The sequence below is a fragment of the Chenopodium quinoa genome, unplaced genomic scaffold, assembly GCF_001683475.1.
Source record: "Chenopodium quinoa cultivar QQ74 unplaced genomic scaffold, ASM168347v1, whole genome shotgun sequence".
Taxonomy (NCBI): Eukaryota; Viridiplantae; Streptophyta; class Magnoliopsida; order Caryophyllales; family Amaranthaceae; genus Chenopodium; species Chenopodium quinoa.
In genome coordinates this window covers 2,980,050-2,996,233 of record NW_018743555.1, presented here as the reverse complement: position 1 = coordinate 2,996,233, position 16,184 = coordinate 2,980,050, and the positions used below count along the sequence as shown (strand labels likewise).

The window sequence follows — 16,184 nt, the reverse complement described above, 5'->3', positions numbered from 1 at the left end:
CTTCTTTTGCCAGCAAGCACAATAGACCATTATGAATCGACTAGGTCAGTTACGTAGAACACTAGCTTAGCTTGAGATGCAAGGATAAATGGTTCAGCACCATCATTCAAATGGCCAAGATCTACAAGAGTAAAGTCATCATATTTGACGTTACGCCTGATATTATCAACCCACTTACACTTGAAAAGAGCAACCGTGAAGTTACAATAATCAAGCTCCCATATTTCTTGAATTTGACCATAGTATGACAACTTTGCATTGACAGGTGATTTATCCTTAGCATTTGCAAAATCCCTTGACGATGCCACAAGCGTTACACCACTGTTTTGGGTGGAGGAAGATTTCAAATCCCGACCCTCAGTCCAAAAAGTGTACCCATTGATGTCATATCCCTCAAATGAACAAACATCATCCCTAGGTTCGTAAGCAAGCCACCGTACTGTATCGGTCAAATTAGTATCATCTAATCGACCCATTACTAGATCACGAAGCGAATTAATAAACCTCTTATAATGCAACTGCATAAGTTCCCTTTCACCTTTCGATGGAAATTCGTCACGCAAACTAGCCATGTGCTCGTCTAAATATGCGTGGACATCTGCAACATGGTGCAACACATAAAGGTGTGCTTTTAAGAACTGATCTCGGTCAGGTGACATTTGTTTCGACCCAATTGTTCCATGACCATCAAGTCTCCCTTCATGTCAAGAAGTAGGAAAAGCAATAGGTTGAGAAACGGCTATATAGTTGGCCAAAAAGTTACCTATCTCCTCACTCATGGTCCCTTGCATCATTCTTCCTTCTGGGTGAGCCCGATTCCGTACTTTATTTTGCAATATACCCATGTGTATTTCAAAAGGATAGTACCACCTCATGAACACTGGGCTGCATAACTCAATCTCACGCACCAAATGAAGAATCAGATGAACCATTATGTCAAAAAATGAGGGTGGGAAATACATCTCAAATTTGCATAAAGTCAAAACCACATCTGCTTGCAAAGCATCTAGCGTACAAGGATCAAGCACTTTGCTGCATATTGTATTGAAAAACGAACAAAGGCTTGTAATCTCTTCCCTCACGTGCTTCGTTAAAATACCACGGATTGCAATCGGTAGGAATATTTGCATCATAATGTGACAATCATGGGATTTCATACTTGTCAGCTTCAATTCTCCATTCAAGGATACACATATTTTCATGTTAGATGAGTACCCTAATGGAACCTTAATGTCATATAGACATGCACAAAACGTTTCTCTACCCTTGACAATGTTTAGCAAGCCGGAGGAAAATAAGTCTTTTCATCCTTCCCTGTACCCTGAACTTTCTTCTTTAACGCATTCGTGTCCTTTCCCTTTCCCTTTCCCTTTCTCTTCTCCTTCCCTCTTTTCGAAACATTTTCATCTTCTTTTCCCGGTTTTTTTCCCTTTCTAACCTTTTCCCGAGCCCACAATTCTGGACGAATCCCCATCTTTTGCAAATCTAACTGTGCACCCTTTCCGTCCTTTGTTTTGCCTTGTATATTCATCAATGTTCCCAAAAGAGCATCACACACATTCTTCTCTATATGCATCACATCAAGACAGTGCCTAACGTCATGTTCTTTCTAGTACGAAAGCTTCCAAAAGATTGATTCTTTCTTAAACATAGCAGCTCAGACCACCGTTTTTTCTGATTTTCCAAACATCGTTCGTATACCCTTAACCCGAGCATAAATATCAGCAGCATTCAATGGTCTAGGCGCAGTTCCTCTTCCACTGTCCCATCGAAAGCCTTTTTCTTCCTACGGTACGGGTGATCATGCTTAAGGCACCTTCGAGTCCGTCAGTAGACATCTTTGCGAGAATTCTTAAGGTATATGCTTGATGTGTCATCAATACATATGGGGCATGCTTTTTTTCCTTTGACCTTGTACCCACACAAGTTACCATATGCAGGGAAGTCATTCATGGTCCACATAAAGGTTGCACGCGCTGTGAACATCTTGTTCTTATGAGCATCGAAAACGGAAACCCCTTCGTCCCACATCTTTCTCAAGTCATTAATAAGTGGCGTAAGGTAAACATCTATGTCGTTTCCAGCTTGCCTAGGCCCCATTATTAGCAATGAAAGCATTACATACTTATATTTCATGCACAACCAAGGAGGCAAATTATAGATCACTAAAAGTATCGGCCATGTGCTGTGTTAGGTACTAAGAGTGCCAAATTGATTCATCTCGTCTGTGCACAACCTAAGCCTTAAATTTCTGACTTCATCACCAAATTCTCAAACTTCAAATCAATGTTCCTCCACTACGGGGAGTCATCTGAATGCTTCAGCATTCTGTTTTTCTTTCTTCCCTCTACATGTCACCTCAAGTTTTTAGCGTCTTTTGGTATTGAGAATAGACGCTTAAAACTTGGAATAATGGGAAGATATCACAACACCTTATCAGGAGGTCCCTCCGTACCAGGATTGCAACTCATGCGCTTGTAGCGCGACAACTTGCATCGTGGACACTCCTGCAATTGTTCATACTCATTTCGATAAAGAATACAATCATTAGGACATGCATGTATCTTCTTATACTCCAAACCAAAGGGACACATGAGCTTCTTTGCATAATAGTAAGACTTAGGAATTTCATTCCCATCAGGCAACGTATCACTTAATGCGGTCAACAAAGAAGTAAAACTAATGTTCGTCCACCCATGCTTCGACTTAATGTTAAAAAGTGTTAGCACGGCTGATAGATTGTAGTATTTTTTGCGCCCAGGATACAAAGGCTTTTTGGAAGCCCCTAATAATAACTCAAACACGCCACCTTCAACACCATGCAACATCTTATCCACGTCTTCATCCTTGACCTCATCCTCCTTATCATCGTCGGCTCCATCCTCACCATTATCAATAATATAGTCATCATTCTCGTATTCCTCGTCCACATGAATCTCATTGCTTCTATCACACACATCATTCTGATCAAGATCCCCATTATACTCTCCACCTTCACCGTGCCAAATCCACACAAGGTATTTATGCCTAAACCCACAACATAATACACGATCTCTAATGATTTCAACACTCTTGACCACATTCACATGATTACAATCAATACAAGGACAATAAAGGCCTTTTTCACCCAGTTTGCGTTGATAAGATAAAGCCCTCTCGCAAAACTCTTGAACCCCATTCAAAAATTCCAATGTATCGCGTCTACCATACATCCAACCACGATCCTTCTCCATTTAGTAAATTGTCTCTAAACATATATAGCAACATATTATGAATAATGTGTAATTGCTATATATTTTATGTAAATCAAATTCAATTACACATCGTGAATATACCATTCATTTAGTGAAAAAATGCATGTTTCCAAAGGGTCCTTATCACTCCAACCTAACCCATCCTTGAATGTCTACTCTCACTAGTGAATGTATGTCAACTTTCCAATTTTAAGGAAAATCTGGTAGCATTTTCCTCTAGTTCTCCAAGTACACGATGTAGATAACTACTTACCCACATATGTATCCAGAAAACATAGTGAGGAAATGGTAAGCCAAGATGTTCCTTAAAATCGAAAAGAAGACATACATTCACCACCTAAGTGAGAATACACATTCAAGAACAGTCCCAACCGGGGACTATTCAAGACTTTCTCCTAATAAGAAAGCCTTGAACGGGTATCTAGGCATATGATGATGCAAGAAATCCATATATTGTTTTATTTATTTGCAATTAAACAATACACAAGTTGTAATATCATGAAAAAACTTTTATTAAATGGATAATTAGAAAGAAATAAAGCTTAGTAAAGTTTATAATTCATACCATTCCTCAAGCTAAACTCGTGCTTCACATATGAATCATTAAAAAAACAAAAATTAGCAACGTCACTAATTCTCTAATGTATTCACAATTCTCTAATGTATTCACAATTCTCTAATTTATTCACAACTAAGTAGCAAGATCACTAATTCTCTAAATTATTCACAATTCTCTAAATTATTCACAATTCTCTAATGTATTTACAATTCTCTAATTTATTCACAATTCTCTAATTTATTCACAATTCTCTAATTTATTCACAATTCTCTAATTTATCCAAAACTAGGTAGCAAGATCACTAATTCTCTAATTTATCCACAATTCACTAATTTATTCACAATTCCCTATATTGTTCACAATTCTCTAATGTATTCACAAATCTCTAATTTATTCACAACTAAGTAGCAAGGTCACTAATTCTCTAATATATTCATAATTACCCATTAAAACAACCTTAAATTACACATTAAAACATACCAAAATTCAACTAATTAAGTAACACTTTTACTAATCTTTAATATATTCATAATTACTCATTAAATCAACCTAAAATTACCCATTAAAACATACAAAATTTCAGCTAAGGAACAAGGTTAATATCTAATTAATCTATAATGTATTCAAAATTTTCCAATAAACAACCAAAATTAAGAAAAACTAGGGTAAAATTATATTCAAACCTTAACTTTAATTTGATTAACAATTGTTCAAAATACAATTGAAAATAATATAAGTGCATACTTCAAAATAATTGTCCAATTTTTAACTAAAAAATTAAAACTTACCCTAAGCTAGTTGGAGGTGCAAGCTAAGGGGAGGAGAGATTAAGGACGACCCTCGGTGGTGGAGGAACCAGCGGCGGTGGCGCGGTGGTGGATTGGTGGTGGAGGCTGTGGAGTGGTGGAGGCGGCTGTGGTAGAGTGGTTTTCGAGCCTTAGAAAATGAAAGAGAAAGAAAGGGGAAAGAGAAGGCGGCTGTGGTGGAGGGTTTTCGACCCTCCGACAATGCAGGTGGCCGAAGTTGGTGGCGGTTGTGGTGGAGGGAAAGGGGAGAAGGACAGTGAGGGTTTTCGAATGCAACAGTGAGGGTCGAACGAAAATGAAAAGGAAAGAGAAAGAAGAAAGGAGGGGGAAGGAAAGGCGGTTTTTTTTTTTAAAAAAAAAAAAAGCCACTGGTTCACATTGGCACCAGTTCAAACCGGTGGCCTAAATATTTTTTGCCACCAGTTTGAACTGAACCGGTTCCATTAAACTTCCCCGCCCATTTGTTTGCCTTTTTTGCCACCGGTTTGGAATGAACCGGTGGCAATTGAGGGGTGCCTTTTTCATTTTTTCTATTAGTGTTAAAAGCATATTCTTGTGATCTTTATCCATGGTTGTTATGTCATAACAAAGCTCATCTTGTATAAGTTTGTTTAGACCCTCTGTGACTAATAATTGATTAGGAAAAGGCATTGGAGAATATTGTTTAAGACTCCGACCACTGCTCTGTAACATCTTCTTTATCTCTACTAAAATGACATTATGTAATTGTTCTTCATTCAACTCTAAGTCTAATAGACATACATAAGAAATTAGTATAAGTTAGCTTCTAATAACTAATTGTAACAATTATCATTATTTAATTTAGTAGTAGCAACACATTCTACATTTATATAAAACAATTAATATGTTTAATTTTTTTTTAAAAATAAAAAGTACTTTATTTGCTACCTGAAATTTGAAGTATTGATCTTTGTTTTAAAGAATATCCTCTGCAAGTAATTGCCAGGTTTGCTCCCACACATGTTCCGGTCTAGATAAACTCCCTGATAATAATAGGGTCACAAAAACAGTTCTCAAATATTGTGAAGACCCCCAAAAGCTTGCCTCTGTAATACCATCTATGTATTTATTGTCATCATCTAATAACCCCAATTGATTGCATGCCTCTTTGAATGAAGGATACACAATACCATTGACAGTCCTTATACCATTCAACAATATCCTCAAATAATATATTTCTCCGCAGCCAGGAGGGACATGATATATTCGTCCAATGGAAAAATCTAGTTTTCTTCCCTTTTATTGCATTCCATCCAACCTAAGAACATTGAACAATCAAACCCCGGTTTATTTGCAATTGAATCAATTGGTTCATCATCTTCAAATATAATGTTTTGTTCGCCTTCAAGATGGAAACTAAATATTTCAACGGGAGGACTTCTGTAATGAATATCAAATCCAAATATTCTCCAAACTGCTTCACATGGAGAAATGTACCTATTTATTGATCATAGATATATAAAAAGGAAATTAGGTAATTATAATTTCTTAAATAGCAATTATATAAAAAGTGATAATGAAAAAAAAAAAATTGTCCTTAAACGATGTCATGAAATAGTAAGTATATCTATATATAGATAGTTAATTAAGACATGTAGGCATGTAGCTTTATTAGATAGTAAATTGAGACATTGTAGACACCTAAAAATGTCTCCACAAAACCAAACCCGTTGATGGACACCTTTCACCGCCATTATTGGTCGAGTTGAGAATTTTAATCTTTGGAGTGATTAAATCCATGTTCTATCCAACATATTTCATGAACCAATTCAATTTCTAGCTCATTTCCCTAAACCATAACCTATTTTCCACTTTTCGTGTCCATATCGCAAAACTGAGAGAAACTGATTTTATGGATATAAAATTTTGATAAAATTATTATTTTTTTAATAGGCCTTTAAATAAGCTTTCCAAAAATATATCATAAGCCCAATTCCGAGCTATAACGAAAAAGATATGAGCAAAACACCAAACTCGGCCAAAAACCGACACCCTTCCACTAAAACGGACATATATTAAAATATACATATTATTTTGACTTGATTTTAATTGGGTTGGAAAGTAGACTTGATAAGCTTTCCAATGATATATTATATGCCTCATTCCAAGTTACGGATCAAAATTTATGATGGTTTTAAAAACGGGTAAAAACCTGGAATCACCGCGCACAGTGCAATTCCACCGTGTCACGGGAAATTGCACTGTCTGACGGTGGGAATCCCCGTGACACGGTGCCCTTGCTGTGACGCGGGGCTATTCCGTGTCCTATTTGCGTTCTTCGTACCTAAACAACTCCCGCGTCACGGCATTTTCCACCGTGTCACGGGAATTTACACCGTCTGACAGTGGGATTCCCCGTGACACGGAGCTGTTTTCCGTGTAACTTCCGCGTCTCCCATACCGTGACACGGTGTACTGTACCGTGTCACGGTGGATACTGCCGTGTCACGGTACCTGTGCCGTGTCACGGGACATTCCGTGTCTTTTCCGTGTAAACCCTTAACGCGTTTTCTTTCCCGTTTTCTGAAAATTTCCCGCGTCACACTAAAAATGTACCGTGTCGCGGGAAAGTTTGCCGTCTGACGGTGGGACTTCCCGTGTCACGGTACACTTTTCCGTGTCGCGGGATAATTTTTTAGGGTTTTTATCATTTTAGGGTTCCGTGTGCTCCCTCAGCACATTTTCTCTATAAATACCCCCTCATTTCTGATGTACGGGGCACCAATAATCATTCTCTCTCACCTTACACCAAAAATCATTCTCTTCTCCCTCTTTAACCTAATTTCTAGCCTTTTTATTCTTTCATAATAATTCCCCTAAGCACTCCAAGGAGTCTATACTTAACCCGAGGTTCCGTCCTTAAACCAAGGCGTGAAAGGTACAAATAACTGAGGGTTTGGACCAAATCAACTCTACTTTTTATTTAATTTAATTTCCGTTTGATTTATATTTTTATTGAAGTTACTAAGAGTTTATTCATGATGTAGCAAATTAAAGGAACGCGCGGAATGTGAGTAATTAATTAATTTAATTACTCTTATTTTATTTTAATATTGCTAGCATCATGATTAGGTTATTTTATATTTGATTTGACTTACAATATTATTGTTAAATTGCTTCCAATATTAATGTTTATTCTATTATTTTTATGATCACCATATTGCATGTTTAAAGGGAATATGTAATTGAAAATCACGCCTAATAAGATAATTTGGACAACCGGTTTAGGATCCTTTTTAATCTTGTTAATTAATTCAAGTGATCGCAATATTTTAGAATTATATGTTGTATTAATATTCAACCAATTTAGCTTAATAATAGTTTGGAGCAAATTGAATATTTTATTTGCATGCCTTTGAGATCGCAGGAATCACTTTTCACTATAAGAATCGAGTAGAGGCCAATACAGGCGAATGTGACTCCATGACTCACTTCATACCATCATCCCCGATCCTCCTTTCGTGGTTCCGAACTATATAGAGTTAGTAATCTCATGGATTATGAATGGGGTGTAACCTTCACGGGTCAATCATTGTTGCCTTCGTTGTCCCTTTATCGTGGTTGTCTTTTATGATCCGTGAACGGTTTACAAGCTCCTTAAAAACTTGTTGGCGGCTCCCTACTTTATTTGTCCCTAATCGTATTATGTCAATTCCCACTTCCTATGAATGTCAAGCATATTCACAACATGCTTTTACGTAGGCGCACTTCGAGCGACGCCTACAGACATGTAAGCATGTAGCTATATTGTTGATGACGTATACTTAGGCTACAATGTATAAGCACCTTTTTTTTTAGAACTAGTAATCGGAGCCATATATTGATAATAATAATTTATCCATGAGTACATATAGAGCAACCTCACAAGGACTTTGGTTCTCACAAATTTGTTTGCTACCAAAAGGCATTAAGCGAGCAAGATTATGAGCCACTACACTGCCACTGCGCTTAACATGACTCCAATTAACAAAAATAAAAGAACTGAAGAAAAGAATATCATCTAAGAGAGAATTTAGATCAGAGAAGAAGATAGAGCCCTTGCAAAGCCGTTTAATGAGGACTTCACAGTCGGTTTTGATGATGATATGCGACAGATCAAAGCGCTTAGCTAACCTCAGAGCAAGAAGCACAGCCTTCCCCTCAACAATGATAGGAGGCCAGTGAGCAGTGAACAGGACCTCGCCTTCGTGATTTCTAACAACCACACCCGTCCCAAACCACCCATCTTCATACAAGGAGGCGTCGCAATTGAGCTTAATGGACCCTTCTGGCGGGGCTTTCCACGTCTTCGAGCTGCTGCAGGAGTGTTTCCTGATCCCTCCGTATATTTTCTTCAAGTAAAACATACAATTAGCAGCTAGACGAGAGACGCGATCAATAATTGTGGGATGATACAATTCCTTGTCATTACAAACCATTTCATTCCTTCTGAACCATATATTCAACAAGAGAAAAGCTCCCCTGCATTTCTTCTTATTGTCCAGCTTAGACCATGAGACAATTAAATCCAGAAAAGACATTTCAGAAGGCCAAATAGTCATCTCAACGAAAAAAATCATACTTTAAGGGTAGCAAAACTTAAATATTAGCAATCTCACTTTTAATTCCAATACCACATACGACAAATCCAAAACACCTAAAAAAAATACTTCCTATTAGCCAAAAAATAGTAGATTTTCTCTAATTAAAAATATAAATTATGAAAAATATTCATAAAAATATTAGTTTTGAATTTTTTTTAAAAAAAAGTCAAATCACGGCCATTGTCTTGTTAATCCATACCAAAAAAAAAAACATTGTACCACTACAATACTACTCTATGTACATACGAAGTATAAAATTACGAGCAATAAAATCTTTAGTTTAGACCATACCTACTGTAGGGAATATTTCAAGCATTACCCCAAACTTGAACCCCACTGTGATCATACACTTAAGTATGGTGGCGTCCAAATGGAAGGAAGATAGACCAAAAGAGTTGCCAGCCAACAAGTTTTAGAAACTTGTAAACCGTTCACAGGGTGAAAGTTACACCCCTTAACGATCCAGGAGATCGTTAACTCCAATAGGTCTAGAACCAAGACTGGAAGTTCGGGGATGAAGGTACAAATTCAATCTAAAAGAGAAAGAACATGTCCTAATAATAGGCCTCTACTTTATTCTTCTCGTATTCATGTGCGCTTTCTGACTAACATGCAATCAATAGATTAACCCTACACCTGTTTAATCTATGTTGGTTGAATATTAATGCACAAATAAAACTATTATTGGTGATCACTTGAATTATAATAAAATTTACCCTAAATAAGATTATTAATTATCTTATTAAGCGTGATTACAAGTACCAATTCCCTTTAAACATGCATAAAAGGCGTGATCAAACAATAACAATAATATATATCAAGCAACATAATAATCATAATCATAACAATAATTATAATATTAACAATCATGTTATCAATAAAGCATAATAATAGCAAGATCCTAGGCATGATATTAACAAGATTAATAACAAACCCTAGCATGTCACTAAACATTAAAGATTAAAGCTTTAGCCCTAATATGATACTAACATGCTATTAAGAAAGACAATTGGAAGCGTCACATAAATCATAATTGATATTAGAAACTTAATTATTACCCTAAACATCATACTAAGAAAAGCATCTCAATATGATACTAGGAATCAAAATCACAATCTAAACATGATTTTTATATCATAATATCAATAAAACAATTAAAGCGCTTACTTAGATGTCTCGTACCTCTTTCTAATAACAAAATATACATACATTAGTAACTTCAAGGAAAATATAAAATCAAAAAAATTAAATTAAATAATTGAAATAGAGATTTGGGACCAAACCCTTAGAAATACCAAACTTTTCACGTCTAGGGCGAAGGAAACTTCGAACTTGGCTAGGTGTGTCTAGATCTTGTGAATGCGGAATTTTGTTGAAACAGAGTTGGTTTAGAAAGAGAGAGAGAGAATCAAGAAATTCTTGATGAGAGTTGATGATAATTGATGAGAATTGATGATTAAAAACGGAGGTCCAAAGACGATATCTATAATGAAATAGTCCGGAATTGATAATACGAATCAGAGTTTGAAAAGGAATAAAACACGCCTCTGTCGCCAACTGGCGATAGGGTATGTCTCCAGGCGACAGCCTGTCGTTTTGCGACGCAGAAGATTTTCCACACGTTTTCTATTTTTTTTGATAAAATCAAAGTCGTAAAAGTCCGTACGAAGGGTAAAATTGTAATTTCACTTAAAACACTTCTTTTATTCCAAATAAAACTCATAAAACATAATTATCAATCCTAATCCCATTAGGATTCAAAAGAACCTTTAGAATATTCTAGAAGACTATAATCAATCCTAATTGCATTAGGAATGATAATTCATAATAGACCCTCCTCTAGATCATTGGGCCGCATACAAAAACCAAATCTGGCCTAGTTTAGTAATTAAGTCATAACTTCCTCATTATTCATCGGAATTGGGCTTATAATATATCATTGGAAATCCCTTTTCAAACCCTATCCAACTACACTATTAATGGACCCTTGTTATAGACCAAACTAAATAGGATTGTCTATTTTCATAAAATAGAGCAAGTTTTCGAAAACAGAAAGAAAGATTCTTAATAAAAACTAACCGCAACACTAGACTTTCCACACTTTCACTTTATTCGATTATGGTTCGACGCGAAAGGTATTCATCACTGGGTTTGGTTTTGGGGAGACACAAATGGGTGTCTACACCTACAATCATAATATGCCTTGATCTCATCATTTTGTTGGTTATTCTCATCATTGCCGACTCCTTGATACAATGCCGCAGTTATTTGATCGTGTCTCTTGTTTATATATTTAAACAAATATTTGATTGATCTAGATTGATTACACCACTCGACATTGATGTGAGCTTGGTACTTCAAAAGGAGATGAGAATTATATGGAACGAAAAATCTATTATCTAGAAGTACTCCATTCTTTTTTACTATTCTCCCATTATCTCTTCTCCTATACAAAGGATAGCCATTATCATCAACACTCGTTCTCTCATTGTATTACTTGGGAAAATGCTTCGAACATTTACCATTTTTCATACATGGTGAACTCATATTCGATGAACCACATGGACCATGCATCATACTTACCTTAAATAATTGATACAATTCAGGATGTGTTTCCTCACATGGTATTTCTGCAGAGATGATTTTATCGATGTCATCCGCATTAGGAAACTTTTCCTCTTGATTCAAGAACAATAAAATATGAGCATGAGGTAGGCCACATTTTTTGAAATTCAATCGTATAGATCACTGCATGAATTTAAAATGAATTAATATTAATAATTATTCCTATAAAAAATATAACATAGAAAAATTAGATCAACTAAAGTGTAAGCAATAAATATATACCAGCTCTTACTCTCCCAAATACTTTATTTTCCTTTAAATCTTTGATCATGAGATCAAGTTTGATTTTGAAAATCCTGCAAATTATCTAGTCGATCTTCAGGTTTAAGACCTCTTTGTTGTACGAATCTCATCACTTCTGCCCATTTAGGATTACAAGTGAAAGTGATAAATAAATCAAGATATTCATACCATTTGCAAATGGCCATAGCATCTTGATAATTCTGAACAATATATCTAGCACAGCCAGTAAATGATGAAGGTAGCAGTACATACTTTCCTATAGTAGACGAATTAAGATTATTTGTGGTACTAAATTGTGTAAGATTTTTGTATGAATCTACTCGTAGATTTTTTTGATGAGTTCGAACATAACACAATCTCTTAGATTCTATCATAGTGTAAGCATCGACACAAAATTGTTGGAATAACTTGCGAGACCATAACATTGTAGGAGTCTCTCCTTGTCGTTATTGGATTCTGAATGCAAAGAATTCTCTCATGCTTAACTTTAACCTTTTTCTAGACGATTTGGTGCTTGCATCATCTCTTAGTTTAATACCAATCCTATATCTGTCCTCTCCATATGGGAACAATAGGGGATATTGAAGAGCAAGATAAGATGGATGCAACTCCCTTATACGTTTTAATTGGCCATCTTGTGTCTCTATGATTATATCCCTTTCCTCTGTTGAATTTCTATTGTCCCCTATATAAGAGCAGCTACTTCAGATGAAGTTGGGAGATTACATGTTCTCCCATCATATTCTCGTCTTCCAATGAGCTTTAGCTTAATAGCTTCTTGGTCATTGGAGCTAAATCGATCCCTTGCTACTCTAAAAGCCTTCACCAAGGGATTATATTCATCTAGCATAGCTTTTACATCATCCATAATCTCAGCACCTAATGAATTATTATACATAATAGGATAGAGAGCCTTATATTATATCATGGATATCAACATTCATATATATATATATATATATATATATATATATATATATATATATATATATATATATATATATATATATATATATATATAAGAAGGACCTTAATTAAAATAAGAAGAATGAGAAGGAATCTCAAGCGTTCAAATAAGAAGATCTAAGGGCTCTAATTGCAAGCTTCATTAATGGCAAAATTGTAAATAATATGAAAAACTTATTTTCCCCAATTTCCTTCTCTTTCCCGTTTACCTCCCCTTCTCTTTCCTCCATATTCATCAAACTTCCCCATTTTTTTTTCTGTGATCAAATGAAGATCCAACCTCTCTCTCTATCATTGATCATCTTTTTCCCCACTCTCTCTCCCGTCTAGAAGGAAAATTCAATCACAAATTCCAAAATCAAATCAATCGAATCTGAGGTAATAACAATTCTCTAATTTTTTCGTATTATTGAAGTTTTTGTTAATTATGCTATGTTTAGATAACAAATTAGAAGGGAATGGAAGGGAGGGAAATAGGAGGAAAGGGAAGGAAGGGAAAGTGAAGGAAATGATGAGCTCCGTTTTCCCTCCAAATCTCTCCAATTTTGAAGGGATGGTCTTTATAAAAGGAGGAGGGAAAATGGATCCCTCCCTCCCCCTCCCCTTCCCTCCCTCCCCCAACATATTATTCAAACAAGGAACTTTGTCTCCCTCCCTTTCCCTTCCCTTCCTTTCCTTCAATTTTTCATTTTTGTTATCCAAACATAGCTTTAAAGATGGATTAGTGTATGAAATTAATGCAAAATAGGATTGATTTGGGTATTGATTATAATTAGGCGAAGGAGAGTGAAGAATAGAAGGAAGGATGGAAATTGAAATAAATGATTATCTAGGAAATGGAGCTAATCCAAATCATGAGCCAAAGCATCCAGGAAACGGTGGTTAATTTGATCTTAATCTTTAATTAAATTAATTAATTCTTTTCTTTGTTTGTAATAATACATGTTAGTAAATTGTACAGGTTTCTTTTAATTTGTGTAATTATGGAGTTGTGAATCTGGTAGTTTCTGGGGTGAAAAAAATCAAATCAACTTTATTTAAATTTTAAATCAAAATTGATTTGGGAGTTTCTGGGGTGAAATAAATCGAATCTATGAACATGCGTTTGATTAACTAACTCAAATTAGTGTGTCTTCTGTCAATGAATTAATGTATCTCATATGCATAATTATTTAATTAAAAATGCATTATTCTTGTATAGATTGTGCATATATTTGTGATGAAATGTGCATATTTATGAAGTTAAATGTGCAAAACTTCTGCACTAAATGTGCATACTGTTAAATATTTTCCAAACGATTCTACTTTACAGTCTAATTTTCGTTCAATAAATCCTTATGACGGGTTGCAAGTCTTTTAGGCCACAATTAGTATCTCGATCATCTCTAAAGTTAAACTTTAAATATACGTTCGAATGTAGAAGATAAAGAAAGAGAGTTGTTTGTGAATGATAAAAAATGGGGAAATTAAAGTGAAATTAAAATATGCATAGTTTTTTTTTTTTTTTTTTATATATATCTAAATATGCATAATATTTGAATTAAATGTGCATAATAATTATACTAGATGTGCATTTGTTCATGTAATATGTGAACCATTGGATTCATTTGTACGCTTTTGATTCCTTCTCGTCCTTCTCATTTTAAGATCGTTGTCATTGGATTACAACCCATATATATATATATATATATATATATATATATATATATATATATATATATATATATATATTCTTTAAAGATATTTAATCAATATGAAATTGATCAAAAAGATGATTCTTTCTTTAAAGATATTTAATCAATATGAAATTGATCAAAAAGATGATCGTTATACCTGAGGTATTTGATACATTCTAAATATTGTTGTCTATGAAGTCACTACCTCTAGAAATTTGTGCATCAATATTGTTGTCTATAAAGTCACCAACTCTAGACATCTGTTCATCAATGTCACCAACTCTAGAAATTTACTCATCAATAATACATGGAATGATCCTCCCATTTTTAATTAAGTGTTTGTCCTTTCTTAATGAAATAATAGAATGCTCATCTGGACCAAAATGAAACTTTCTTGTTGAATCACAATTATAATATCATTTTTTTTATGGGCGTATAAAATGGTGTCGTTGATGTTGATTTGTAAGTCCTGCAATCTACGAAAATAGACGCTTACATCAATTTAATTAAAAATATAGAGTAAAGCACAAATACGGTCCCTAAACTTTCGTATTTGTGCACTTTTAGTCTCTCAACTTTCAATTGTGCATTTTTGGTCCCTCAACCACCATATTTAGTGTTTCTGATATAAAAGTTGAGGGACTTTGCCTAGTCAGCGAAAGTTTAGGGACCTTAAGTCAGCAATTTTTTTTTTTTGTCAGATTTATTTATTTAATAAGAATCTTTATATGTGAGGTGGCTAATGTGATGATGAAAAAAGTTTAGGGCTAAAATTAGCCACATTGAAACAGTATAACCAAAACTAAATCATTAATTAGAAAACTAAAGTAATTAAATTAAAAACAATGTTCTTCAATATTAAAACCAATTAAAAATCTTTTGTTCTTTTGATTGAAAAAAAAATTTAATCTTTATCTATCTTTTCATGGCTTCCTCTCTCTCCCCCTTTTCCCTAACCTTAACCCCCCTTCCAATTTTCTCTCTCCTCCCTTCTCCCCTAGTCCCATGGCTTACAACTCCCTCATCTCCTTCGACAATGGCTCCCACCCGACCACCCATAAAAAATTTAGCCAAGCTCCGACAATGGCTCCCTTTTCTCTCACAACCACCACACCACCACCACTACTCGATCGATTTGCGTTCGTTTTCATCATAGTCGCCGCCTTCCACCTTGTCAGTTCGTCGCCGCCTCCTTTTCCCCATTTTAAAGTTACTGTCTCATTTTCCCTTTTCAAGATTTCGATTCGCAATTAGGGCAGGGTTTGATGATTTTTTTTACCAATATGGGTGAGGTATTGGTGGTTGTGCGTTTATGATCTTTGCGATGATAAGGTGGGTTTCAGATCTAAGTGGTGGTGATGATGAGTTTGGGATTTGGTTCGCTGGTGGTGCTGGTGACTGGTAATGTGGGGTTTTGGTTTGTTAATGGTGGTTAGTGATATGGGGGTTTC

General features: G+C 35.2%; 1 pseudogene; it reads right to left on the bottom strand.

The window, feature by feature from the left end:
* The window catches only part of LOC110681624, a 57,168-nt pseudogene extending 44,179 nt beyond the window's left edge, over positions 1-12,989 (bottom strand).
* Between the last annotated feature and the right edge of the window lie 3,195 nt (positions 12,990-16,184).